General features: G+C 40.1%; 1 protein-coding gene across 2 annotated transcripts in view; it reads left to right on the top strand.

Annotated features, from left to right (window-relative positions):
* Positions 1-2,499: 2,499 nt before the first annotated feature.
* The window catches only part of SMAD1 (SMAD family member 1), a 76,344-nt gene continuing 52,632 nt past the window's right edge, over positions 2,500-26,211 (top strand). The window contains exons 1-2 of one of the 2 annotated variants that reach the window (XM_039479130.2): positions 2,633-2,702; positions 3,733-3,834. The gene's annotated coding sequence lies outside the window, so the exon portion shown is untranslated. Of the gene's footprint in view, positions 2,703-3,732; positions 3,835-26,211 lie in introns of both variants that reach the window. The other variant, XM_039479129.2, reaches the window with a different exon arrangement.

Raw genomic sequence — 26,211 nt, 5'->3', positions numbered from 1 at the left:
TTGGGTGGGGACACATAGCCAAACTATATCAGTGGTATTCTATTCCAGCAACACAAAATGAACTTAGAAAGGGAAGGAACAGCTAGCACACAGACACTGAGGTGAGAATGTGCCCAGATTGTTCCAGAAAAGTGAGGACACTAGTGTGGCTTGGGAAAGTGAGCAAGAGGGAGAGTAGAAGAGCAGATCAGAGTGGTAAAGGAAGGGGAAAGAAAGATTATGTATCTGAGTCACGGCACCAAAAAAAAAAAAAAAAAAAAAAAAGAAAAAGAAAGAAGAAAAAAAGATTATGTAGGGTCTTGGGCTCATTATGGAAACTTAATTTGAGTTAAATGGGGGCATAAGGGAGGATTTCCAAAAAAATTTAATACAATACCATTAATATATAGTCCACATTTATGTTTTTACAATGGGCTCATCAACATCCTTTTAAAAAGAATATCCAAATTTTTATTACCATTTAAAGAAATAACTTGCACAATGGGCAAAATCAAATTTTATAGCATACATAATAATATTAATAATTATCATTTAAGATCTCTAGGATTACACTAAGGAAGGTCATCTAGGCTGAGTGCGGTGGGTCATGCTTGTAATCTCAGCACTTCGGGAGGCCAAGGAGGGTGGATCACTTGAGGCCAGGAGTTCAAGAGCAGCCTGGCCAAAATGGTGAAACCCTGTCTCTACTAAAAATACAAAAATTAGACGAGTGTGGTGCTGGGTGTCTGTAATCCCAACTACTTGGGAAGCTAAGGCAGGAGAATTGCTTGAACCCGGGAGGTGGAGAGCACGCCATTGCACTCCAGGCTGGGTGACGGAGAGAACTCCGTATCAAAATTAAATAAATAAATAAATAAATGCCATCTATAGGTTTTTTAAAAAGTAACAGCTTTAAAATATCAGTTTATAGCTCCCCCTCCCCATTCAGGATCCAATCAAGGTCATATACTGCATTTCATTGTCATGCTTTTTTTTTTTTAATAGGTTGAGGAAAATTCACATATCAAATGATTGACCCATTTAAAGTGTACAATTCAATGGCTTTTGGTATATCCACAGAACTGTGCAACCATCACCAGAAACTAATTTTAGAACAATTTTGTCACCCCACGACCTTTAGCTGTCACTCCCCAGGTTCCTCATTTCCCCAACCCTATGCAAACCAACAATCTACCACTATCTGTCTCCATAGCCTTGCCTACTCTGAGCATTTCAGATATGTAGAAGAATACAATGTGTGGTCTTACTGTGTTATCTTCTTTCACTCCATGTTTTGAAAGGTTATCCAGGTCACACGCATCAGTATCAGCACTTCATTCCTTTTTATGGCTGAATAATGTTCTCTTGTATGGGGTATTTTATACTGTTTATCAAGGGAGAGTTTTCAACAGGGGAGTGGCCTAATCTGAGTGGCATTTCACAAGGTTCACTTTCCTGTTGTTCCAAGGAGCAGAGAATGACCAACTGCATCAAATGCTGCTTTTAGGGAAAATAAGATGAGGTCCACGCATTGACCAGTAAGGGCTCAAATAGTTTAAGGAAAAAAGGAATTTAATATACATTGATATATATTAATGATACACTGATACACATGGCTGGGAGTGACGTTTTTTGCTTCATGTGAAATTCATTCCTCAAAAAATTATTCTTTTCTAAACGTAACTCAACATTATGGTAATTATCCAAGATTTTATGCAGCTTCCAGAGAGTTGGCCAAGAGAAAAGTTGACTCTTGCAAGAAGATATTTTCAATGTCCATGCAGATCAGGTAGGTAAGAGTTAAGTTTGTTTTCGGGGTGTTGGCATCATCTAAAAGACTGTAGAAATTGGAACAAAAATGTAGAGTTCTAAAGCAGTATCTCCTTGTGGCATGTTACTATTTGGAGCAACAAGGTTACCTACTCGAATCATTGGATCCTGAGTTGACACAAAACCCATCTGTTGACCCAGGGTTTGTATAAGCACGTGCAGTAGTTATTAGCTAACTGCTTCTGGGTACGTTCAACTTCTGGGCCCTGCAAATTATCAGAGAGTAAGGGACAATGAAAACTAGACATCAAAGGGCCAGTCTCGAAAGATAACTGTCAACATGCATTTCATGTTTACAGAAGAGTTAATGAGCGATTCAGAAAATAAACACATGGAGCATCGAAATTCACTCGCAGATAATGCACCAAGTCCACTCCACAGGGACTAAAGAAGGCAGGGTTAGGAAAGCCACAACGCCGCCACACCGTTTTTTCTCCAGGAATAAACGGGGCGTGGGGCTGGGGGTGGAAGCGGGTGACTCGGGCCGCTCCCCCGCGCAGTCCTCCAGCCGCGGCCGCGCTGCTCTCACGCCGGCCGGGCCGGGAATTTGGAGAGGATCCCTGGTCGCGCGGCAGAGGCGGCGGCGCGCGGGTGAGCGTGTGAGCGGGCGGGCGGGCAGGCGAGTGCGCCGGGCATTGGCAGCCGAGGAGTGGAGGCTGGGCGGCTCCGACTCCCTGACGCCAGCACCACCAGATCAATCCAGGCTCCGGGAGAGAGCGGGCTGACGGGCGGGCGGAGGAAGGAGAGGCCGAGCGGCTCAACCCGGGCCGAGACGCGGGGAGGGACCCTGGGAGCGGAGCGCGGCGCAGCGCCCGGCCGGCCGGACCGGGGCCGCGGGACCCCGCTCTCCCGGCCACTCGTGCGTCCGCGCGGATGGGCGCGCCGCCAACCCGGTAAAACGAAACAGACCCGAACCCAAGTTTCCCTTCATGCTGCGTCCCCGCCCTCCCCTCGGCTCCCCGGGCTTTCCAGCGCCGCAGTCTCTGCACGCGTGGGGCCCCCGCGGTCCTGCGAGGCCGGGGGCGCGGGCGGCGGCGGGGAGGGGGCTCTTTCCGCGCGGAGCGGACCGCGACCCCCCCACCCCCCATGATGGCGCCTCCCGGCCGCTCTGAGGAGCGAACCTGCCATCGCGTCCTCTCCTCGCGCCCAGCCCGCCGGGCTCCCCCGGTGTCTTTGTTGGGTCTTCTGCTGTGGGAAGCCGAGTCCCCGGCCCCCCTAGCCTCGCCCCCGGGCCTGAGCGCGCCGGGACCTCCGCAGCCGCTCTCCCTCTCCGCGCGCTCCTCACGTCTCTCCGGTGCTGCAGCCGGGCCGAGGCCCGTCCGCGCGGCCCGCGGGCCCATTGTGTCCCCGCGCCGGCGGGGCGACCCCTGCGGGAGCTGGAGAACGGCCGCCGGCGCTGCCTTCCACGGCGCCTGGAGGAACGGGTCTAGCGGGCGGGGGACCCGGGCGCCCCCAGCCCCTCCACGTCCCGCACGGGTTTCTTTCTCGGCCCCAGCGAGCCTCTTTGGGGTCGAGGTCAAGGAAAGTTCGCACCGAAATCCCCTCTAATTTATTCAAAGGTTCGGCGGCGGCGCGTAATTTTTCCCCCCTCTTCCGCCTACACCCGCTGCGTCTCCTGGTGTCTCATTCCTTTCCCTTTACCGCAGTCGATTGCCTCACTGCATGTGTATTCGTGAGTTCGCGGTTGAACAACTGTTCCTTTACTCTGCTCCCTGTCTTTGTTAGTGTTTCTCGGGGTTGTTTCTATAGGAAGGTGGGGGTGGTGGGCGTGAGAGACAGACATGGGCTCGTTTTTCTAGTTGCTGAATCTGTATGAAGGCTTTAAAGGGAGAACGTTTCCTTGATGTGCGTTAGGAGGGGAGGAGGAACAAATGCCTGCCAGATCTCACAACTACAGTAGCTGCACTTTTGTTTATTTTGAAGCGAATGCAATTTTTAAATACACGGTGCAAGACAACCAGTAAAGATGTGTTTCTGAAAATTGAGACCGATCTCCGAACCATCTCCTGAGAAAGCATCATTTTCGTGAGTGCCGAGACAAACTGTCCTTTTTCTATGTCCTCCCCTCCCTTTCTCTCCTTTCCACTGCATCTGAAGTTTCAAAGTACGTGGAATGATACAGAAGTTGCATGATTTCTGTTATGTCTTCATGTTGCTGGAACTCTCAGCGGCTAAATCTCAAAATGCCTGTATTTCAGAACATCTTTGGCTCTAATTGCCTGTTGCGGATAACTTGCCCACATCTCAGTAACACAATGAGAAAACTGTTCCCTGCCTATGTTGATTTTTCATCTTGTTTGTAATTACTTTAAATTGTATTGAAGGTAGGTGAGCTGCATTAAAAAAAAATCGGGGCAGAACCAGTGTTTACTGCCCCAGCATTTTCAATTGGTAAAAATACTGTTGCATCAGTCTTACTCTGATGTACGTGCCAGATCTAAATATGCTGTACAGATTAAAGTGTTTGTTCTGCCCTCTCCCACTCTCCCATTTTCAGTTATTTGATATTTCTGTGCAGGTGGTGTATCATTGGTGGTGTAATACTGTAATTCATAGGAAAGTTTAACTAGGGTCGTGAGAGATGATTTTTCTGGAGGTGGGTGATGCCAGAGCCTCTAGAGGATCCAGGAAGGATCGGGTTTCTTCTGAGGGTAGGGATTTGTCCTTGATTTAGTTTTGACCCCTACAACCATAGGTATGTAACCAAATACATTTTTCCTCTTGCTGTATCCTTTGGTTTCATATCCTTGAAGAGCTGGTGATCTTTGTGTTTTAGAGAAATGACAGTTTTTAGGTAATTAAGAAAACATTGATCTCTAACGCTTCTTGGAATTTAATTTCATTTCTATTAAGTTGAGTAAGGCATTAAGAGGAAGTCACATTTTCTCAACTACATTTATTACATTTATTAGTTAAAAACTAAATTTCACTTTGTAATTTCGATTTCTAGCAATTCTGAGTTAAAGATAAAATCTAATAACTTAGTAGATTGGAAAAAAGAAGTAACTTGGATGTAATTAGACAAGCATGTTTAAGCTGCAGTAGCCTCCATAATCAAGGCCAAGTGTGTGTGTATAACAGATCTTATTTGTGTAGTCTTACAAGGCTAATGGAAGCATCACTGAGGCTTTATAAATAATGTAAGTTGTGTATAATGTAGAGTCTCCAGAGACGGCAGAGAAAGCATCATTACCAGGCTTTTCAACCTGCATGAGATCTTAAATTGATTTACAGCACTGAACTGGTGCAAAATGATACATCAGGATGACATGGGGTCAGCCTGTAAAAGTCTATGATGTCAGCCTATTAGTTCAGTCATCATAATTAAACCATATTACAGGGGTAGCTAAGCAGGAGTCTGGCGTTATACTCCAGATACGGGTGGTACATGGGTTTTGTTTATAGTGGAAAGGCTGGATGGCCAGGAACACCAGTGTTCCTGAAAGAGGGAACAGGCTTATAGAACTATGAATTTTTAAAGAAAAATGTGAGATAAATGCAGAGATACTCAGTCTGCATTGTCTAGGTAGCTTTGCATTTGGTAGAGCAGAAGCAGCTGCTTTAGAGATGCTGAGAAGGACCTTTGCAGCTCTGATCTGTGTACTGCTGTGTACTGAACCATGCTTCATGTGAGCTTGAATTTAACTTGGCCTTAGGGACCTTCTAAAATATCAGAGGACCACGTACTTAACTCTGACCCTTTTATTACCACTGAATTTGCAGTGTATTGGTGTATCAACTGACATGTTATTTCTTTACTAGTCAAACTTACCAGGCCTACACCGGAAACAAAGATATTTGAATTGAACCTATAAAACAATTCAGGAAAAGAAGATCCTTATTTTGCTTAAATTTCTGACAATTCTTATTTAGCTTATGGATTATCTAGGGCCCTGCTTTCCAATCCAATAAGGTCTCACATGTAGCTTTTTGGAAATTTCATTTTTTTTCTATTTTTTTGAGACAGGGTCTTGCTCTGTCACCCAGGCTGGAGTGCAGTGGCATGATCACGGCTTGACCAGCCAGGCCCTGGCAGCCCTCCCACTTCAGCCTCCCAAGTTGCTGGGACTGCGGGCACTGCTACAATGCCTGCCTGACTAATTTGTTTTTGTATTTCTTGTAGAGACAGGGTTTCATCATATTGTCCAAGCTGGTCTCAAACTCCTGGGCTCAAGCTATTCTCCAGCCTCGGCCTCCCAAAGTGTTGGGATTGCAGGTGTGAGTCACTGCATTCGGCTACCTATAGCTATTTAAGTTTAAATTAAAATTAAATAAAAATTCATTTTCTCAGCACTGACCACATTTCAGGTGCTTAGTAGCTGCTAGTGGCTGCCATACTGGAGAGTGTATATACAGAATAATTCTGTCATCACAGAAGGTTCTGCTAGCCAGTGCCGCCCAGCACCTTTACCTCTTCTCACTTGTTACCTCTACTAATGAGTTTGTGGAGTTAAAGATGGAAAGCCATATATAAACTAAATTTATTTCTAACTAGCTGTTCTTTTTAAACTACAGCCCAGTTTGGAGGAACAGTTGAAGCTACTGGATAAAAGGAGTTTGACTTTTCTATAGATCTTATTTATTGTTATATTTAGTATTAAAAGTTGCTTTAAAGTCATGGATCCTAATTTGGTTTAGAACCTTAGAGAGGAGAAATAATTGTAGCTGACCTTTTTTTCTGAAATTTTACTTTATGTATGCCAGGCATTGTTTATAATTCCCATATCTCATTTAAGCCTCAAAACTTCCGTAAGTACTGTTGTTGGCACATTTTACAGGTAAAGAAACTGAGGCCGGAATAATTTAGTATCTTGCTTCAGGCTATATAATTAGTGAGCAGTTATAGTTTGTAATCTTAGCTGGGATCAAGGCAGTCCGGCTCTAGAAACTCCATATTAACTATATTTTTTGTTCTTTCGTTCAGAAGACCCAAGTTGTCCTTGTTCTGCTGTGCTTTACTATGCCAGTATAGACATGACTTGGCTTGTGTTTTTTTAGGTCTTTAAATAAATTTACCTTCTGTTGTGCCTTTCTAGGCTATCTTCTGTTATCCTTTTGTAAGTGTTTAAGAAAAGAAAAATAATGCTTATCTAAGCAGCACATAATTTGAAGAATAAATCTGACATGAAAGTAATGCATTTTAAAGCCAAATTAGTTTTATCTCTGCTTCTCTGCATAATTCTTATCACTTTCCTCTTGCATTTTCTTACGTAATCACCAAGCGATGTTAAGTTAGGTATAGTAATTCAGTTTGTCTGTCTTACCAAAATTAGTTGTCTTCCCTGAGCTGTTAAACACTATAATAGTAACTGCAAATTCGTTGGGGATTTTTTTTTTTTTTTTTGGCCAGAGTCTCGCTCCCTCACCCAGGCTGGAATGCAGTGGCGCAATCTCTGCTGACTACAACCTCCACCTCCCTGGTTCAAGTGATTCTTCTGCCTCAGCCTCCTGAGTAGCTGGGACTACAGGCACATGCCACTATGCCCAGCTAATTTTTGTATTTTTAGTAGAAATGGGGTTTCACCATGTTGGCCAGGATGATCTCCATCTCTTGACCTTGTGATCCACCTGCCTTGGCCTCCCAAAGTGCTGGGATTAGAGGTGTGAGCTACCATGCCTAGCCTTGTTGGAGATTTTTTAAAAAACATTTAACATCTACTTTTATAAATGTTTTACAAAGTCAAATCTGTTTAAGGATCTGATGAAACTGTGGATATTGTATCTTCTTATTCCCACCTTCCTATCCAAAAATGCGTATGTCATGGTGAGTTAATGTGTACACTTAACTATCCAAATCGCATGTCTTTTGGGTGAAGTATGTCCATGGGACTGCGCTGCCAAGTGATTTCATAAACATTAAAACTTGTAATTTTCTTTACAGAGAATAGAGATACTTAGTATTAAAAGTTGCTTTAAAGATTTTCGAATCTAGTTGGTTCATGTCAAGGTGAACAATCTGAAATCCAGATAAGGTAACTGATGTTCAGATTTACCCATCTAGTGATTGGAAAAGGGAAAGCCAGGATCTGGATTCCTCTTAGCATTAAGAGCCCATTTGTTTGTTTATTGTTTTCCCTTGCCACACTCACTATGTTCCTGAGGCTTTAGTCTGAGCATACCCAGCATAATTTAGGGAAGGCGGGAAAGAGTAATTTTTTGACATGTTAGTGACTTTTTATACCTAACATTGTTTGAACTAAGTAGGAATCAAGCCTGACAACCATAGAGAAATGCTTATTTTCTACATATTAAAATTGATTCTTTTTCATTCTGGAGGTGGAAGAGAAAAGCCCTATGTCTAATTTAATCAATGCAATCTTATTAGAAAATGGGAGATCCAAGATTGTACAAAGCTCAAATTAAAGCAGGCAGCTCTGACATCTAGTAAAATACACGAATCTCTTGACTCTCAAAAACAAATCATATTCCTAACTGATAGCTAAAGTTTGGGGTATTCAGGGGATACTAGGGAGCTAGGGAGTACTAGGGAGAGAGTTAGACAAGTCTGAGAAGAAAAAGGGTAATTTAAATATAAAAATGTGGAGAAAATAGGTTTAAGTCATAGCATGTCTTAGAGGTCGATGAAATGTTCTGCTATTTCTATATGTGGTTTTACTTTTTGGTACCAAGATTTTAGAATGTACTTTGATAACAAATAGGGACATCTCTTTGCTCCAACCTGAAACCTTTTGAATCGTCTATATTCCTTTCCTGCTGTTATCTGGTAGTACAAATATTCAGTCTAATCTGTTGATCTGTCATCTGATTTGCAGCAAAAATACCTGAAGTATTTTCGTCACTCTGCTGTAGCTACCTTTAAAAAGAAAAGGAAAAGGGAAAAAAAAGGCAGAGCCAAATAGTATTAATGTAATTGCTTAAAATCTAAATTAAAATACTCATTTTGGTGTGTGTTATTACGATGGTGTCAGTTTTAGAGGTGCAGGGCTAGTCCTATATGCAAAAAAGTAATGTCTATAGTTATTGCTGGGTGACTTGCAGCAATGAGCGGCTTCTCTAGAACGTTTATTTGCATAAAGGAAACTACCTTTTGGAAAAGAAAGCAAAAACTTTCCTAAGCAGTTTCACTTCAATGATTACATCAGAGTTTTAGTAAGGTACTAGGAACTACAGTGTTTGAACAGTTCAGCGTCTTTATAATTTTTGTTATAAGCTAAAATCAGAACCTTAGAGAAGACTCTCTCTTGCAAATAAAGTGTTAAATCCTCTAGGGTGTGAGGGGGTCCTTTCCTGGTGATTCTCCCAAGTCTCTTCTCTGTTCTTAGTGTTTGAAAAAGGAGCTTTTTCTTTGTAAGAACCTAGGTTTGCGGTACAGATTGGTTCCTTAACTTTTTTTTTTTAGATAATAAGCCTAGATTTGAAGAAAGAATGTACAGTTGTTAATTATGTGTCTGTGTGCTTTTGAGCTCAGGATGTGAATGAATATTCACTAGGTCCTGTTTGGGAAGAGGAGGAGAGAGGGTTCTATCTGTTGATTCAGAATATATTTTTATACATAATTTTTAATGCTTTATTTGTAGTTTCTCCTTAATTTTAGGAGAAATTTCTGTGCTGTGAATATATTCCTCTACAATCTTAGATTGTTAGAGTATTTTTACTCAAACTATCCATTTATTATCCTTCCCGTCTTTTTTTTTTTTTTTTTTTTTTTTTGTGGTTTCTTTGTGGTGTGTTTATGCAAAGTAGAAGTATTCCAGACCTTTATAGCTTTTTTTCCTTTTAGTTTCAAACACTGCAAGAACAAAAGGTTGAGGATCGGGGGAGACTGTCTCTCAACTGTTATAATTAGGCATTAAATTAAGTCATTATTCAGTTAACTAAACGCAAGATCTTTTGTTTGTTTAGATGGAAAAGAAACATATCTTTTTAATGAAGGAGGGATATTAATTGGTCCCTTATTTGATAATTTTGCTGCAGTATTGTAAGAAGTGTATGCTTCATTTATTCCATGAATATTTATTAGTTCTGAGGCTCAATAATTAGGGAATACACAAAAATGAAAAATTAAATGCAGCAACATTGCAAGGGTTGTTACAAGATAGCATAGGAGTAAGTTGTACAGACAGTTCACATCAGGACCACTGTGGCATGGAAGGACATGTGAGTTTGCATAGGTAGAAGGAAGAGAGGGACATTATAGCAGAGTAATGGCATGGAAAGCTTGGGAGAGAAGCATGAGTGCTGAGTATCTGTAGAACAGCACTGTCCAATAGAATATCTGCAGTGATGGAAATGTGCTACCTCTGTGCTGTCTAATACAGTAGCTGTAGCCACACATGGAACAGCATTTTTCTTTTTAACTAATTTGTGTTTCAGTTGCTACATGTGGTTATCATATCAAATAGTACAGATCCAGAGGTAGGGAGCAGCCCTGCCTGACCCCCGTGGGTATTCTTATGGAGCCTAGTATGGTGGTGTGGAGGAGATGCTCAGAAAGATTAAGTTCCAGTAGAATTTTAGGGCCTTAGAGTGCCAGAATAAGGAAACATTGAGAAGTCACTGAAAGTGTTTGAACATGCAGTTTGTACTGGAGGGGTAGAACCCAATGCCAGGAGGTCAATAAGAAAGCTATTGAGTTATGTATGAGATGATAAATCTCTGGTAGACATAGAAAGAGAAGGGTATTTTAGGTAAAACAAAAAACCATGAAGGCTTGGTGATTACATGGCTATAAAGTAAGAAAGAGGTGTCAGAGATTATCCTTAAGTTTCTAAACTTGGTGGCTGGAAAATTAGTAAGGGTGTTACTTAAGAATAGGGGAGAGCTGGTTGTAGAAGGAATAAAGATTGTGCGAATGATAAATTAGACTTGATGTGTTGAATTTAAGGTGAGATATCTCAGTAGAAGTATGCTACAGACAAGTTGGAGATAAATAACTGCAGGTTTGGGAGGACTTGGAAGCTTTATGTTAGACTCTCTGCAGTCCTCTACTGGGTACTATGAGAGAACCACAAAGAGAAAGAACTGGTAGATTGAATCTTCCATTGGATCCCACAGTTAGGAATTAATAGAAGAAAGAGGCTAATTTGAAGTAGACTGTCTGAGAGGCTGTTTGACGTAGACCAAAGAAGGAACTGGAAGAAAGGCACTGGAAGAGAGATTCTGGAAGTAGGTTTGGAGGGGAAAATGTACAGTTCAGGGTGAAGGAGAAGTCAGATAATCGTGTCAATGCAACTTCAGAGAATACTGAATACATTAAGAAGTGAGAAATAGATTCTTATACCGCCTTAAGTGATTTGCATTTAAGATAGAGGAGACCTCTTCGTATTTGAAGGTTGAGGGGAAGAAGTCAGTGGACAGAGAGCAGTTGGAGGTGACGGAGTTAGCGATCTGGAGCACAGGTGACAAAATGTTGACCATGTTCAGGAGGGAGAGTTGTCTGAGGAGGAAACAGAATGGGGTCTGAGTGAGAGGAAAGCATGTAGCAGAGCTCCTGCCCACTTTTGCTGATTTTCCTGTATTGTTAGAGGTAAGTCCTTTCACTGGGGTGGTGAGGAGGAAGGTCAGCGCATGGTAAGGGAAGCTTAGGAATACTGGAGAAGTTTTGGAAGACCCAGTGTAGGTAGTGTGCCAGGCAATTTATGGAGAAGTCACATTCTGAACAGTTGTGGGGAAGGCTGGGGTAAAGTTTGATGAGGTGGTATAGGAGACTAGGTTAATTGTTACTTTTGGGTATCGTTTTGAGGCCTTGTAGGCTTAGGGATAGCAAATGGGTTCAGAGATAAGGCTCTAGAGTCAGATTGCCTGGGTTTAAGACCAAGTCACAACACCACTTCATAAGGAGCCTGATGAACAAAATGAACTGAGAAGAGGTAAGCCATGAGAATCCTGGTAATGAAATAGTGAAATATCAAGGTTGGGAATCTGTGGATAGAGCATTTCCCTAACAATTCTAGATAAAGGTTTCTAAGAAAAGTATAGAAATTGAACTAACAGAAGAATCCCTTTAATGATTTTAAAGGTTATTTAAATTGATTAGAACTTTAAAAAATAAGTATTGAATTCTAAATTTTTCTGTGGCTTTTCTTATAGCATTCATTACAGTTAAAAACATTTCTTTTTCACTAAACCAATACATGCCTAATAACAGAAAGATTTTGCAGTGGATTCTTATCATAGCGTTAGAAGGAAAGGGGAGATTGATTTATGCCATTGAGGGGAGGGTTATTAATAACCAGCCACAGAGCCCTTCTAAATATGGCTGCAAAGGCAGAAACAATAAACTTTTTATAGATTTGATAGCATTTATTATATGACCAAACATACTCAAAAACAAAACCCGAAAGACAGATAACAGTTTTGCAACAAGATATTGTTCTTTTTAAGAAAGCCTTATATCAATAGGAAGCACCACCCCAATAGAGAAATTGGTAATGGATGTGAACAAGCAATTCACAAACAAATAAAATATAAACTGCTGACGGGAAGGTTCGGTGCCTGTAATCCCAGGAGGCTGAGGCAGAAGGATTGCTTAAACCTACTAGTTCAAGGCTGCAGTGAGCTGTGATTGTGCCACTGCACTCCAGGCTGGATAACAGATCAAGACTCTGTCTCAAGAAAAAGGAAAAAAGAAGTAACAACTACTAATGTACATAAAATGTTCTGGTTATGTCCTAGATCAGACTCTTGATTGAAATGGGAAGTGATGCCTTCCTTTTTCCTGTATTTTGTTATCAGTCTGAGAAGACTGGGCTTTTCTCATTTACGGAAAGGAAGCCTAAATTTCCCAGCCTCCTAAGAGAATCTGGAGTTACAAGGAGGTACAAGGTGTATGTAAAGTGGAGTTGTAAGAGGCAGGCACCCTGCTTCCCTCCATAACATGGTCTTGGTCCAAGAGTTTCCTTATTAGAATGTGAGAGGCTATCAGTTACACACAGTTTCTCAGTCACCTGGCATAGTTGATGAACCTTGAAGACACCAGTGCTTCTTAGAGCATGTTGAAATAGGCCCCTTTCTCTCCTACCTGAATTGCAGTATTAGATTTTACAGTGGCATTTACTCATTGATGTGAGACGCAGTGATGGTCTTGGAATATGGTTTTGATTATTGAGATGGATGAGTTTATGAGGTATTAAAATAAAGTGAGAAAAGTTCCCTTTGTAGTAAACCTTATAAAACCTTATAATGTTTAAAAGAAAATTAAAAGTTAGGCATCAGTGTTTAATTTTCCAAATTTGTTTTTTAAAGGATAATAGTGGTCATGGGTTTTCTGTCAGTAGAAAATTCAAACTGTTTTCTCTCTGCTCTCAGACTACAACAGTCAGCACAAAAGACTTCTGTGACTAAATGTGTGTGGGTTTTTCCCTACACACCAAACACTGGCTGGGTGTCTTCCAATTCAGTTTTGACACTGCTTAGAGATAGCATCAGATCCTACAGATTGAGGGTTCAGTGCCGCCCACCTCCAACATACGTCCAAGCCTCTGGAACTTCTGGCTGACCAGCTTCAAGTTGGGGCTCCTATGACCCCCCTCTTTGGATTCATTTAATTTGATAGAATGGCTCACAGGGTGTGGGGAAACTTACATTTACTGATTATTATAAAGGATATTAAAAAGGATACAGATGAAGAGATGCATAGGGCAAGGTGTGGGAGAATGGGGCATGGAACTTCCATGCCTAACCTGGGCGTGCCACGCTTCAGGAACCTCTGCATGTTCAGCTGTCCAGAAGCTCTCTGAACTTTGTCCTCTTGGTCTTTTATGGGGCTTCATTTTATAGGCATGATCAATTATACCGTTGGCCACTGGTGATCAACTTAACCTTCAGCCCCTTGCCCCCTCCCTTGAGCTTGGAGGGTGGGGCTGAAAGTCTCAACCCTCTAATCCTGCCACCATCCTGAAGCTGGTTAGGGGCTGCCAGCCAACAGCCAGCATTAGCATGCAAAAAGACATCACTTTGGGGTCTCCAAGGATTTTAGGAGCTATATGCCAGGAACAAGGTTGAAGCCCAAATACATATTTTACAGTATCACAGGTTTAAAAGGCTATTCATATCGTTCCCATAAGGGAATGAGTCTGGTGGTTATTGGTAGGATCCTTACCAAACTGAATTACATTCAGTCTTAAGTGGGTTCTTACCTTGCCGCTAGACAGAATCAGAATTTATCTGCGTCTTCTGTCTTACCATCTCCTTTTTTTTAAATGACCTGCACACATTTTAAAGTTGGATAAAAAAGGCTTTTAAATCTCACCTTCAGGCTCACAACTTGGCCCACTAGCATCCCCTGGCCATCCTTATGTCCTTTCTGAGTGAGGCTTGACTGGGAGTACAGGCCCTGAAGTGGTATGCATTGGTGAGACCTGGCATTCAAACTCTTTGGGCTAAGTGGTAGAGCTAGGAAAATGGGTCTTAATTTTATCAGAGACAGTAGCTTTTCATGAAAGAGAATAATGATGCAGTGACTATTGCTGTAGACATTATACAGCTGGTTGTGTATAGCTTGCCATCTCATCTATTACAGCTTCCTGTTTTGCTTTTTGCCCATTGCCAGCTTTGCAGTACAACATAATTAATAACAACCCCTTTATTTTCCATGTGTTTATGTTTGTGTGCTAGGACTTCTGTTTAGTTTACTCAAGCTTGAGGGACTATTTGATTAGTTTAAATGTTTTCCTGTTAACTGTGAACAAAATTAACTTGATTATTATTTAAATGTTGGCACAAAAATTGTATTTATAGCATTTATTTGCATTTATTTATAGCATATATTTGCATTTATTTATAGCATATATTTGCTGAAGAGTTGTCAATTTGTGTGGGCTGAGATGTTCTGTATTCTAGAAAAGGCTCCTTTAAAAGGGGTGCATCCTTACTGTGGAGTTCTGCTTTTTTATTAAGCTGATATTAATAAATTTAGCAAGTATTTCATGTATTCCTACTGTGCATTCACCACCGGACTATGTTTTAGGTTGGGTAGAGAAAAGTGTAAATCATTTACTGCCCTGAAGCAGTCTAATTGGTAAGAGGAGATTATACAATTGAAGCTGTTTGACTTAGAGTTGGGATCATCTTTTAAAATCAAGGGATTGGGTTCTTTTCCAATCTGATGAAATGGTTAGAGCTTTTGCCTCTGGCCCAGTTCTACCTTAGTTCATTCTTTGAGCAAGGTTTTGAGTGTCCGTATTTCTATTTGTGCTTATGTTCATAGTGTGTCTCTTAGACAGCTTGATAAAGTTGGGATAAGGGATTGTAGTCATAAGACCTGCACTGAGGATCTTCTAACTTTGAGGAAAATACAAACCCGCTTGTTTAGTCTAGCATCTGTTGTAATACCTTTTACTACAGTTACCTTATTAACTCTTTAGACTGAGTTCCTTGAGGGTATGGACAGTGTCTTTATGATCTTTGTGTTAGCACAGTGCTGGTTCTCCGTTGTCTATTCATTAGAATTGTATGAACAGCCACCACCACAAAAATGCCTGGGCCCATCCTATTGAAGGATTATAGTAAGGATTCTTTCACAAAGTACCACAGGGAATATTAATATTGTTAATATTCAGAAAGAAAAAATATTGTTAATATCCAGCAATATTAAGAATGGTTGGCCTGACACACAGTAGGTACTTGATGAGTGAATTTTTTCTTTTTGTGGTTTTTAGAACTACATCAGGAAATATAATATGGTATATTGTGAGTTCATTGTGGTTATGAACCATATCTTTTATACTTGGTAGCACCCAGCACTGTGTGATACCAGTTGTGGGTGCTCAGACTCACCAGTTAAGTTCTGGGGATTGACTGCTTTGCTTCCCCTTTCTTTTCATTGAGAAGAACAGAGATAGAAAGGGTGTGTGTGTTTGACGTGTTTCCCTTTTCCCCTTGTGGAAGAATCAGCAGTTCTGTGAGTCCCGGAGTCTAGAAATGAGTTATAGAAAGCTGTTGAGGCCTGAGGTGCTTAGATTGCAAAGAGAAAAGGAGAAGAAAAGTGGCGGTATAGAGCTGTGGCTTATCTGGCTATGTTAGAAAAATGTTCGGTTGTCACAACTGGGAAGGAGGGGCTGGAGGGTTGCAAATAGCTTCTAGTGGGTAGAGGTCAGGGATGCAACCAAACATCCTGTAATGTTAAAGTTGAGGAACCCTGAAATTGAGGATGAAAAGGGAGATCAGGAGACAGATGGGATAACTGAAGTGGTAGTGTCATGACCGTTTCTGCCACACCAGCACACAGTTTGTGTGCTTTATCTTCCCACTTCCCTTACCCCTTACCCCAAATCCTTAAGAGTGCAGAGTACTATTTTTGCTGTTATCTGTAAGTAGCATTGTGACCTATAACTGTGTAATAGGTGTTAAAATTAATATCTTAGTATCTTACCTGTAGTAAACTATACCTGCAAGATTCCTTTAAATTTTCTTTATTGCTGCATTTACTTGATTAGAAAAGTATTAAACTCAAGAAAAAGAGAGCTCGCCATTTTTGTTTTATGTTCTCAATAAAGGATCTTAAAAGAATTAGTGGGAACGTAAAGAAAATGAATTACTTTCTTTCTTTTTTTTAATAGACAGGGTCTTGCTATGTCACCCAGGCTGGAGGCTGGAGTCCAATGGTATGATCACAGCTTACTGTAACTTTGAACTGTTGGGCCCAGGTGATCCTCCTGCCTTAGCCTCCCGAGTAGCTGAGACGGCAGGCATGCACCACAGTGCCTGGCCTTTTCTTTCTTTTTTTTTTTTTTTGTAAAGGCTATATTGCCCAGGCTGGTCTCAAACTCCCAGCCTCAAGCTATCTTTCCACCTTGGCCTTCCAGGAGTCCTGGGATTACAGATGTGAGCCATTGCGCCTGGGTCAAGAAAATGGATTTCTTAAAAGGAGTTTAATTTTAATGTCCTACAGATTCATCATGAGAAAAGGATTATTAAGATTTGAACATACAAGAGCTAATGGTGCCAATTTTCTGATGTCTTGTTGAATGATACAGCTTATAATGTCTTATTCTAAGATCTTTAGATTAAAATGAATTTAATTTTGTTACTGCAACACTAATGAAACTCTTGGTTTTTTCATGTCCTAACAGAGTGGGAAGGTATCAAGAAGGAAAGCAATAGTAAAAACAAGAATAAAAGGGGAAGGGTAGGAGATGGAGGGCATTTTTTAAAACTATAAGCAGATCCTTTCCCGTTAGTTCTTCTGCCTTATGCATCAGACCAAGAAGGGGGTGACTGAAGAGAAGCAGTAGAGGGGTTACCTTGTCAGGTTCCTTAACCTTTTTGTACCTCAGTTTTGTCATCTGTAAAATAGCAGTTATTTTATAGGACTCATATAAGGATTAAGAGAGCTATTTAATAAATTTAAGGTGCTCAGAACAGTGCCTGGTGATTCATTATGGTAGTGGTTATGGTAATGAGGATGGTATAAGGATGATTTTTGATTGTTTCTGAATATAGTTGACCCTTGACCAACAGAGGCTCAAACTGCATGGGTCCACTTATACTCAGATTTTTTTCTCAATCCAAAGTGGATAGAAAATACAGTATTCACAGAACATGAAACCTGAATATGCAGAGGGTGAGCTTTTTGTTTATGCACAAGTTCCAAAGGGCCCACTGAGACCTGTATGCAAGGATTTTGGTATTGGGTGGTTGCGTATGGGAACCAGTGCCCCAGGTATACCGAGAGATGACTATACTTCTGTTGAAAATTGAGTCCATGGATGTAATTTTATACAGTGTTTCCCATAAAACTACCTACCACTTTCTCCCTTTGAAGTTGGTGGTGACAGTGATAAAAGTTTCATGAGTTTTCAAACTAATATATTTCATGCGTTCTGTAAAAGTCTGTTTTATGCCTATACTCTGCATTCCAAAAGAGTGATTTATATGATAAAATGTTTGTCTTTATGTTTTTATGATATACTAAAACACTATAATTAACTGTCATCCATGTACATATTTTTCACAGCAATGCTTAAATCTTAAATAGGCATTTCTCTAGAATTTGCTATGTTCTTAGGGCATATTGTGGCTTTATTAATAGTATAAGCAAAATATAAGTGATTAAAAGCTTTCTTTGTTGAATCATAATACATTGTAGAAGCAATAGTTAATTATTAGTAAGGCTGCTTTGGATTATCCATTCCATTTTCCATACCCACTAATCCAGGTGTTTGATAGTTAGACCATTTGGATTTCCATTGTAGGGTAAGTAACACAGCTCAGAATGTGTGGAAGATATCATTGTAGCACAGACTATGGCGGCTTTGTCTGCATTTATATTTCTCTTTCGATGAAGAGCCTGAACAAGTGGTCCTGTGACTTTTATCACAGTCTACCGTATGATATGGTTCTCCCATCTCTCCCATACCCACTTTGTAAGCTTGATGGTGATGGGAACTGTGTCATTTTCTTTCTGCTGCAGCTTCATGTTGGTGATGAGGGCTTACAAATTTGTTCAGTTAAATAGTGGATACATGGAAACTAAAGCCTTCTTAGTAGTTGAGCACGTGAAGGAGAACTTGGGTTCCGAAGCCTTCTGAGAATATTGTCTTGGGTTTTTCCGTTGTGATTGGTAAATAAGTTACTTTAGGAAAGTTAGCAGGTAAGATTGTACTAAACAAGTGATCAGAGGTAGAAAGGCCTAGATTCATGGGTACAGATCTCACCTAATTCTGTAGGTGATGCTTGCTTATATCTAAAGCGTTATTTCTCTAAAACCAGTGAAAAACTTTGCTTTTGCTTCTTTTAGGTCTTAGGTGAGGGAGCTCTAACATTCTGGAAGAGGGTTGCTGCTGTTTGTTCAGTTTCTCCTCTGAGGTGGCCAAGTGAATGTTTGCAATTCCAGTCCAGTTTTTGGCAGATTGAAAGAGTCTGTCACTGATTGTCATATGAAGGAGAGTGAAATCTGGCCGATCTCAGTGTTTGTTTCAGTGGTTATATAAACTTTGATTTTTAGAAGTTATTCTTTCAAATAACAGATTTCTGTAATGAAAAAGGGCAGGACTAAATTGTTCGTGAAGACATTTGAATAACATATAACATTTTTATTTAGTAAGAAGTTCATGCATTGAAAAATTTATTGGCTATTTGAATAGTTAATAGAAAGGGGAGTAAGGGTCTAATATGGGAGGGAAACTTTTTTGTTATAATATGCCATTTTGTGAAATGGAATTCTTTGTTTATGTGCCTGGATGCTTAGTAAAAACATACATTCCATTCCTATCCATATCATATTAACCTAGAATAGGGTCATGTATTTTACCAGAATACATTTCTCTGAAAATCCTATGCAGATACACTTTGAAATTATTTTTTTCCTTTATAAGAAGATATATCTTGCCACCTATTGGTCATAATGCTGTCTTCTAGGGCTATGTAGAAATAACTCGCATACTTCCTTTCAGTTTTTCTTTCTTTTTATTGTTGGGGTTTTAAATTTGAAAACAGCAATTGGCTAAGAGTAAAAGTAATTGTCTCTCCTGCACTCCCTTGCACCCAGCTCACTCCTAAAGGTAACTACTTGTTCAGTTTCATTTATTTTTTTTCCAGGCCTTTAAAAATGCACATGTATTTACATAGACAGTTTTTATTTCTATTTGTGTTTTTAAAAAGAGACCATACTATAGGTACTGTTTACCACTTCTTACTGAACTGTTGTGGTAAGGTTTCCTTTTCATGGTAGTATTGTACATGAAAGTCCATCTATCTTTTCTTTTATTAGCAGTTACATCATAGTCAAATGTACCATAATTTATTTAATCATTCCATTATTGTTAGGCACCTGTGTTATTTAGAACATGAATATCCTTGAACATGGATCTTTGTGTATGCTCATCTGAGGTGGCTATTTCCCCTGTGGCTTTCTCAAGCCGTGGCTGCTTTCTCCCATAAACCTCTTACCTCTTCTTACCACCTTCAGACCATTCTTCTAGCATCCTCTGTAAAAAACACCTAGCTTTGACTATCCCGTAAAATTATACCACTCATTACCGTTCCTTGTTAGTCATTTTCTGCCCCACTGCCCATATCATTCACTCTAATTCCTGCAGGATTTAACTCCTAGTTGTTACTCCCTTGGTTGAGCAACCCTAATCCAAAAATTCAAAATGCTCCAAGATCCAAAACTTTTTGAGGACTGATGTCGCACCACAAGTGGAAAATTCGACACTTAACTTCATGTGACAAGTCACAGTGAAAACACAGTCAAAACTTTTTTTGTGTACAAAATTGTTAAAGTTATGGTATAACATTGGCCAGGTATGGTGGCTCATGCCTGTAATCCTAACCCTTTGGGAGGCTGAAGTAGTGGATCACTTAGCTCAGAAATTCGAGATCAGCCTGGGCAACATGGCAAAACCCTGTCACTACTAAAAATCAAAAAATTAGCCAGGCGAGGTGGTACTTGCCCGTAGCCCCAGCTATTCAGGAGGCTGAGGTAGGAGGATCATTTGAGCCCAGGAGGTCTAGGCTGCAGTGAGTCATGGCATTGCACTCCAGCCTGGGCGACAGAGCAAGACCCTGTCTCAGGAAAAAAAGAATTACTCTTCAGCCTATGTGCATAAGGTGTAGATGAAACATACATGAATTTTATGTTTAGACTTGTATCCCATCCCCAAGATATCTCATTATGTGTATTCAGAATATTCTTACATCCAAAAATATCTGGAATCTGAAACACCATCTGGTCCCAAGCATTTCGGATAAGGGATACTCAGCCTGTATTCCTGTACAGGAATTATGGATATTTAGTCTATAATTCTTGGACTACTCCTCCAATGGCCTTGTCTTTGGTTCTACCTCAGATACCCAATCTCTGGCTGGAAAGATTCTGTAAAAGAAAAAAAAAAAATCCCACTCAGTCTCATAGTCCCCATAATGTGAGATTTCATGCTTCTAAAAATCAAACAGTTCTCCAATTGTGTGGTTATTTTCTTTATTTACATAAGCAGTGAAGTATTATTTGTTCATGTCTTTACTTTGAGAATATATCCAGAATCTGACGACTTCTGCCATGCTGATTGAAATCTTTATTATCTCGTACCTTAATAATTGCCATAGCTTTCTAACTGGTCTTTCTACCCACCAGTTCCTACTTCCATCCCTGCATCTTTCAGTATGTTCTCAACCCAGCAAGCCATAGTAATTCTGTTAAAGTATAAGTTGGATGATCTCTCCTCTGCTCAGATCTCTCAGTGTTTCCATCTCAATTTGGAGCAGAAGCTCTGAAGTCCTTATGGGCCCGGCACATACCTGCGCCTGTGACCTCTCTGTCCTCATCTCCCATTTCTCTTCTCCCACTCACTCCATTCCAGCCTCAGTGAGGACTCCTTGCTGTTGCTTGAACATCTCAGGAACATTCTTGCCAAATGGCTCAAATGGCTTTTGCAATTGCTCTTCTCTCTGCTTGGAATGCACTTCCCCAAATATCCCTTTTCGGAGGGCTGTTCAGATATCACATTCGCAGTGAGGCCTTCCTTGACCACCAGAATGTAGGCCCCATCAAGGCACAGTCAGGGACTTTGAAAATCTTTTTTTCTCTTTCAGTGCTGCATTTCTTGTGCTTAGAATAGTGCCTGGCACATGATACCTGTTTGTTGAGTGAATTGAATTACTGTAGTGGTTATCAGTTTTTCTTTTTTTTGTATGAAGTTAGAACTTCATTAAACAGACAAACACTAGACTGTAAACCTCATTTTTTTGCATATGCAAAATATTTAAATTAGCCTTTTTTGTGAACCTGCTTTGTTAATAAACACTTTTGTTTCTCAGCATGTTATAATTTTGAAGTAAGTCTTTCATATTCAGGTTTAATCTGCATAACAACCCAGTGGATTGGGTGGTGGTATCACAATTTTGTGGAAAAGCAAATTGAGGCTCAGAGTTGTTTTCTTGAAAATACAGCTACTTAAGTGGAGAGCTGCAGTTCAAACCTTTTCAAGTTAAGGACTCTTGTTTTCTAATTTAGAAGCCATCTTAAAATGACAAAAGATAGTTAGAGGTTTTATTTGAAAGTATGAAGAATGTGCCCTACTTTCTCATTCTGGGTTTAGTCTGCCTTTTGTTTCCATTTTGAAAATATGTAAAATAAATGGTTAACTTTAAAATTCCTGACAATGACAGATCAACAAGTTTTATTTCTCTCACCTGTGGAGGAAGTGGCCTCCACCCAGTTTTACTGAATTAGGAGGGAAGTGATTTTTTCAAGTGATAAAAAGAAATAAAATTCCATGCTCTTCCCAGCGGAGGAGTTCAACAATTGGGAGAGTGGCGTGAGACCATATGTTGGTTTGTAAAAGGATATAACTTGTAAAGATGTTTCCTTTGATGCCTGTGATGAATATGGATGTGTTTCCCTTCTAGAGGGTTCTGATTAAATTATGCAATTAAGAGCTGAGCTGAAGGTTCTAAATATAGGAAGAAAGTTCAGGCTGTCCTGCTTTGTGTCTGTCAGTTCACCCCTACAGATGTGCATGATTGTTGTCATAAACAGCACCTGTGAGATCAGCAGAGAGAGAGAAATATGTTCCAAAAAATAAAATACAGCAGGTTTTTTTTTTTTTTAAGGGATAGTTTTTTCCTCCTGTAGTTGATTCCCTTTTCATCTGTGAATTTGGTATTTGGATTACTTTTCGTTTTTTAAGCCTGATTGAGGGACTTCAGTATCAGTCAGTACTGGTTTAAAATGTAGATCTGCTACTTACCAGACTACGGTCTGGAGAAAGTTACTTTAACCTCTGAGCCTCAAGTTTATTAGTAAAATTGAGATAATGATTTACACCTTGAAGGACTGGTGTGAAGCGTCAATGTAATAATGTTTGTAAAAACAACCAGTATAATGCTTGTCTAAGGTGGTAACTCAAACAATTCTGTTTATTAGCTACTGATGAATCATTCATAACTAACCACTTACGGAAATCTACCACATTTAGCATTCTTTGCAGTCTAAGGTTGCTATTCTAGGATAACCGACTCAAAGAGAATAGTTTTTTTCTAAGAGACAAATACTGTAGACTTTTTCCTTGGGTGATCAATAAAATTAAATCTTAAAATGTCTGTGGTCTTCAATCTTTCCTGTGTTTGAGGAGTGAGCATTTGTAGGCCAGGAGTCTTTACAGTGTTTGAGTTGACATGAATGTGAATGGAGTTTATCAGGGTGAGCTTATGAGGAGCTAGATATCTTGAAAACCTACCGTGTCCTGAAGGACAGTACTCCAACACAAACATGAATTTGGGAATGAGGGTTCAGTGGGATTAAGGAATGTTGTATAACTTTTGGAAAAAATGGCAGGGAAATAGAGAAAAGCCAACTTCGTTGAAGTTGGGGACAATAAGAAAACTTTTAATTGCTTTCAGTCTACTTACCTACGCAAGTAATCATCTAAAACAGATGTGACAACTGCTGTTTTGTAGAGAATCTCTATGATTAAGACAAATTAACCAGGTGCTCTGTTAGCAGCCCAGATTCGTCAGGATGGAAGGATTTGTGTATGCAGTACAGAACCGGAAAGAACTCCAAGAATTTTCTGATAGAGTGAAGACTTGTTGAATAGCATACTTGTCACACCTAAAATACATAAACTACAGTTATATCCTTAGAGACTCTTGTCATTGTGACATCATAAGTTCCTTGCTTTTTTTTCATCAAGGGGATGCTACTTTTGAAACTATTTGGCTGGAATATCATAGCTTCAGTGAACTTACACGTTGATGAGTAGTAAGCTGGAATTCAGTCTATATGTTATTCCTTTTCTCTTTGATTCCTAAGATTTCTACTCACTTAGCACTATTGAGGGACCACGTTGCGTCTCTTGCTAGCATGTCACTTAAGTCACACTGGAGGGACTGGAAGACCTGCTGTTAGTGTCTCTGCTTTAAAAGCAATAGTACCTGCGTTATTGCATTACTATAAATAGGTTCTCAAGAGCCGAACCTCTCTCCTACCTCCAACCTTCGATTTCTCCAGATTTGGAAAATCAATATCTGGCAAAAAAAAAAAAAAAAAAATTCAGCAGGAAAAACATCAAACTAGCTATTCTGCATCATCAATCCCGTGTTTGGAAGATTGGAAAGTGTTTGGAAGTAACCGGAACCAGGCTGAATAGTAAGAGGCTCAGTAAGATGGAACTTTACTTGTGGGTGTTTGTGATAGTAGAACTCTCCTGCTGCTGTGAACTGAGACCAGCAGAGTTCTCTGTTCTCTGTAGGTCTCCATGTGGTTTTCTTGTGTAGGAATTTTGGTTAAATACATTTTTCCTTTAAGGACTCAGTCGAAGTAGAGTTCATTTTAGCCTTTTTTAGCAATGAAGTGAAGCGCTGTACTTTATGAAGTATATTAGAATTAGTAAAACAGCAAGGTTTTATCCGTTTTCATACTTCTTTCTGTTCTAGGTTTTTTCCACCCTTATTTTGCTAGTGGTGAGTTTTATTTAGCTAAATTTGACTTATTTAAGATTGGGAAATGTTGAAAGTTGAGGGCTAAGTGCTGTTTTAAAATAGGAAAAAGAAATGCAGGGCACTTCACCTGTTTTCCTCCTCCAGTACAAATACAGCAGGTCCTCAAACAACCTCATTTCGTTCAGTGTCATTTCCTTATAATGTTGATGAGAAAAAACGTTCCCAACCTAGGCCACTCTGTGTGGAGCTTGCACTTTCTCCCTGTGTCTGCATGGGTTTTCTCTGACTACTCCAGTTTCCTCCCATATCCCAAAGGTATGCACGTTAGGTAAATTAGTATGTCTACATTGTCCCCGTTGCAGTGAATGTAGGTGTGTGTGTGTGAGTGCACCCAGCCATGAAATGGTGTCCTGTCCAGGGATGGTTCCCACCTTGTACCCTGAGATTCTGGGATCGGCTTGGGCCACTGTGACCCTGAACTGGAATAACTGGGTAAATAATTATCTTGTTTCTATTAATCTTTCTTAAATGTATATATGAAACGATTTCATATATTAAAAACACTGAACTACAGAAATCGTGCAGTTTGTTTATGATCACTCTAAAGTCCACCATAGATCTACTCTGGGAGCTCCAGTCATACTTTTTCTGTGTATTCACAACACCAGTCTATCTGTTTAAGAAGATATCTGGTGGTGTAAGCCTGGAAATTTGCACATAGGTGGTTTCATTACTTGGAAATACTTGTTTCCAAAAAGAAAAAAAATGGATCAAACAATTTTATTTCATTTTTTTGGAGGTACAGTCTCACTGTTGCCCACGCTGGAGAGCAATGACGGCTATCTCAGCTCACTGCAACCTCCACCTCCTGGCTCAAGCGATTCTCTTGCCTCAGCCTCCCAAGTAGCTGGGACTACAGACACACACCACCACGCCTGGCTTATTTATGTATTTTTAGTAGAGACAGGGTTTCACTATGTTGGCCAGGCTTGTCTCGGACTCCTGACCTCCGGTGATCCGCCCACCTCAGCCTACCAAAGTGCTGGGATTATAGGTGTGAGCCACTGCACCCAGCTGATCAAACAATTTTTATAAAATTGTTTTAAAAAAACAAAAAACAAAAACTTATCCAGCTGTTAAACATTTTCAAAGTGAAGTTAATCAATACCCTTTACTTTTAGTTTCTTAATTCTTTTGATCTTTGTGCCATGATTTTTTTAACTGTTAAGAAAGAGTAATGAACCAAAGAACAAGAAGTGGGGGGAGAAAGAGTTGCCTGCTTCATTTGACATTAGACCATTTATCTTCTGTCATTTGCCTTTCTTAAAGTACTGGAAGTTTTTGGATTTTTCTCCCCCTAGTCACTTTTTGTAGCCTTTTTTTGTTTGTTTATTTTATTGAATAATATAATTATTCCCTCAGTATTTAATGGGAGCATTTATTTAGTCTGTTGAATTCCACACCGGTCCAATAATTATAAAACAGCCTCTAATCTGAAACTGATACAGAAGGTGATTGGACATTATTTGTCTCCTCATTGTTTTATTTTTTATTTGTTTATTTTTTGAGGTGTTTATTTAATTGCATTTTAGGTTTTGGGGTACATGTGAAGAACATGCAAGATTGTTGCATAGGTACACATGTGGCAGTGTGATTTGCTGCCTTCCTCCCCTTCACCTATATCTGGCATTTCTCCCCATGCTATTTCTCCGAAACTCCCCACCCCCCTCTGTCCCTCCCCTGTTTCCCCCCCTGCAGACCCCAGTGTGTGATGCTCCCTTCCCTGTGTCCATGTGTTCTCACTGTTCAACACCCGCCTGTGAGTGAGAACATGCGGTGTTTGATTTTCTGCTCTTGTGTCAGTTGGATTTTAACACTTGGTGGTTACTTCTCCCTTTAAAAAATAATTGTATCTTCATATGCAAATTAGAGTAATTAAAAAAAAACTTTCCATGGGAATTTGGGATCTTCCATTTAATGTATTAAATGGAAGAGAGTGTGTTTTGTTGATAGTCACAGGAGTTGGATAATGTAAATGTTGCTTTACTACTAGATGAT

This window comes from Saimiri boliviensis, chromosome 3 (assembly GCF_048565385.1).
Source record: "Saimiri boliviensis isolate mSaiBol1 chromosome 3, mSaiBol1.pri, whole genome shotgun sequence".
In the NCBI taxonomy this organism is placed as follows: domain Eukaryota; kingdom Metazoa; phylum Chordata; class Mammalia; order Primates; family Cebidae; genus Saimiri; species Saimiri boliviensis.
This window is presented reverse-complemented; position numbering and strand designations above follow the sequence as displayed.